Raw genomic sequence first — 3,549 nt, forward strand, 5'->3', positions numbered from 1 at the left:
CACACAAACAAACACACACACACACTGGGCTCAGGCGGAGATTCTGGAGGCACAAAAGGATGGTGGATTCCTGAGAAGTCGCCCACAGACCTGAGCGGCCAGGAATGCTGCCGGCTCCTGGGAGCTGACATCATTCCCCCTTCTGGCTCTGGGAGGAGCCCTCTGACCCCCAGGTCTTGAGGCAATTATTTTTAGCCTTGAACCCACCCTGTGGCATTTCCATGGTGCACTCGAGGGAGACAGAATTTTGGGGAGGGCCCCGTTGGCTTTTTTGAGCTTCCATCTCTGCCTCTGCCTGTGAAATTAGAGACTGTTAAGGATGGAGCCTATGGGTCCAGCATCTTCATTTGGTGGATGAGCCTGGAGAGGTCGACAGTCAGCTGCAAATCTGCCTTCCTGTTCCCCAGCTCCGCCCCGACCTCAACCCTCCTGCTCTGTTCTGTTACAGCAGTTCCCAAAGAACCTGCTCTTGGGACCACCCTCACTCTCAAAAATTAGTGAGGACCCCAAGAGCTTTTGTTTATTTGGGTTATAGCTATCGACGGATGCCTATGTTAAAAGTTAAAGCTGAGAAATTAAAAATATATATTATGTATTAATTCATTAAAATACATTAATAAACTCATTGCACATTAACACAACATATTTTATGAGTAATAACTATGTTTTCCAAAACAAAAAAATTAGTGTAAAGAGTGGTATCATTCTCCATTTTGCAAATGGTTTTCATGCCTGGCTTCATAGAAGACCATGGGATTGTTATATCTGCTTCTACACTCAATTGTTTGCAATATCACACGTCATGTAGCCTGTGGAAACTCCACAGTGAGAGACTGAGAGGGAAACTAACAACTAATGTCTTTGGATTATTACAGAAAGAGCCTGGACACCCTCAGGCTTCCCTGTATCACACTTTGAGAACCACTGGTCTGTGATCTATCCATCTTTAACCCTCTTTTAAACTCTGGCTCATACAGTCATTTAATAAACATTCATTGAAAAACTGCTGAGTGTTGAGCTGGGAATTTAAAGACAATGTAGCATATGTGATTCTGAATGCAAAAAGAAACAGCCGACTTTATCTTTCTATTAACAACGTAATTATCTGATCTCACGCCCATCTTTCTCCAGGATGCTGGGAAAATTAACCTCTATCCTTCCCGGGCTTCCCCATCCAAAGATTGTGGCATATTCCAGGGGTCTTGAGTAGAGCAAAAGCTCTGGGGGACGGTCCTGTGGCCTGACGCCCAGTCTACACGGGAGCCGTTGAAATATTCACTGCTTACCAGTCGGCCCCGCACCTCCACGTCAGGCTTGAGGCTGGAGGAGGGTCTTGCTCGTGTTCCCACCTGCCCCTCTCCCCGAGAGGAGCCAAGAGTGTGGGTACAGGGCCCCACTGGCTCCCCCCTGGGAACCGCAGTCCTCTCTCTCATTCCTTCTTTCTCTCCTCTGGTTCCTTCCTTACAGGCCAGATTCTTCTCCCTGTAAGTTTCTTCAAGACACTGACTCTCTCCCATCCACCACAAAAAGCCAGGGAAATGTGCAGGCTATTTCTGCTTCCTGCCCACCTCCTGCCTCCCTTGGGATTAAGAGAGTTAATAATAAATGTGCCTGGTGTACACAGAGTAGCCGATAGATGTTCCTATTCTCATTCTTGCTGCTTTTACTCAGGGGACGTTGAGGCACAAAGTTTGAATTCGAAAGGGGAAAATTCAGGAAGAGAAACCCTCCAGGGTTCACATTTCCACGTGTCCCGTGAGGATGACACCGTGTCCCCCCCTTCACCAGCTGCCCTTGATGCCCAAGCAGAGGATGAGGACCATCCCCCAGCCCCCTTCTCCTCCATAGCCACTCTCCTGTCTCGGATCATGCCACGTATTTTGTTCATGGAGAAGCCTGCTCCTGGATCGTCCACAGATTGTGAGAATCAGCGGGGTCTGTGGAAGCTTCTGCAGAGCCCCTGGGTCACCCATCCTGCCTGTGTGCTCAGGCCCCCCGGGAACGGGCAAATCTGCAGAGACACCTGCTCCTCCCCAGCATGTCTGTCCTCCTTCAGGTGACCACCTGCCGCCCCACCTATTTTCAGTGGCGTCAGCTGTGAGCTCAGTGCCTCCTGAGAAGCCCCCCCACCGTGGTCTGACGGAGACGGTGGTCAGCCCCAGGCCGTTGCCATGGTGCAGGTCGACCATGTGGGCCCATCTTGTAGAGTCAGTTATTATTGGTGGAATGACAGGTGTGAATGGGCAGAGGAAGGTCACTTCCGTGTAGGCTGAGAGCATCCTCTACGGGATGCAGGCGGAGTTGCCACTTCCTCTCTCACCAGCTGGAGCCCATGGGGCAGCTCTATCTTGGCCAAAACCATTATGGTCATTGATCCCTTTGCCCATCCTGATGGGGCTGCTAAGGCATGGTCCCTACTAGTTGTACATGTACATGTGTGTGTGTCCCCGGGCACACAGCACTCAGAAAAATGGCACAGTATGGAGTCTTCTTGTTTTCTCCTAGGCTGTCAGCTGCAGGTCCCTCACCAAGCCTTGGGAGTAAGTCTGGAGGAAATGTGGTTGGTGGACAATTAAGGCTTTTTAAGTGGAAAATACCCTCTTCTTTTTTCTTAGGATGTGAACTCCGTGGATGTCAAGCCTGGTGAGAGCTGCTGTCGGACTCCTTTGTCAGACCAGGCTGGTGACTGCCAAGTGCCCCTGGTCTCCTGTGTGCTCAGGACAAGCGGGGCCTGGTCCCGACTGTGGCTGGGCCCCGAGCCCCTGTGAATCTGGCAGCCTTATCCTCCTGTTTCCCTGGCCCAGAAGCTGGAGATGAGCAGGACCCCTTCTAAACCATACCAAGTTCAGAGCAGAGAAACAGGGTTAGGACTCAGCCCCACAGGCCCCAGCCCCCAGCTTCCTGCACAAGCTCCATGACGTGGGGTGATGGGGGCCTCGAGTCAAGAACTACAACAGATCAGAGCTCAGGAAAATTGCCCGCGTTGTCTGGTTCTGAGCAGACTTGCTCGAGGTGAATCAGAGGTGAGTCAAGCGCCTTTGAGGAGGAAATGACTTCCCCGGCGGCCCTTCCTGGCCAGGGCACCATCAGTCACTCTCAGGAAACAGAAGAGAGCAAGAGAGGAGACAGTCTGCAAACTCTTGGTTGCAGACGTCCCTTTTCTTCTAGGATTTGGTGGAATTGTCGTGGCTGATGAGCCTCCTGTGGGGCTGGGATGTTTTTTGACCAAGTCAGGCCCATTCAGTGAGGTGTGGGAGTTCCCTGAAGACTATTCTCCATATACTTTCCAGGGTACCTGTCCCAGGGCATAACCTTGGCTCTTCTCCTGGGGGAGGGGTGTTCCCTGGAAGGCAGGACACGGTTGACAAGAGGCTGGAGAGCCTGCAGTCTCATAGCTCTGTAGTGGCCTCCAGGGTGGAGGGCTTTGTGGTGTGGACCCAAATTCCCGTGCCTGCGATCATGGCTGTCTTAGACTGTGGACTCTGGGAAGGCACTGGCCTTTCTGTCTAAGAGGCTTTGGTGTCTTTCAGCCCAGCAGTGCCCACGGCT

Source organism: Balaenoptera acutorostrata, chromosome 3, assembly GCF_949987535.1.
Source record: "Balaenoptera acutorostrata chromosome 3, mBalAcu1.1, whole genome shotgun sequence".
Lineage (NCBI taxonomy): Eukaryota > Metazoa > Chordata > Mammalia > Artiodactyla > Balaenopteridae > Balaenoptera > Balaenoptera acutorostrata.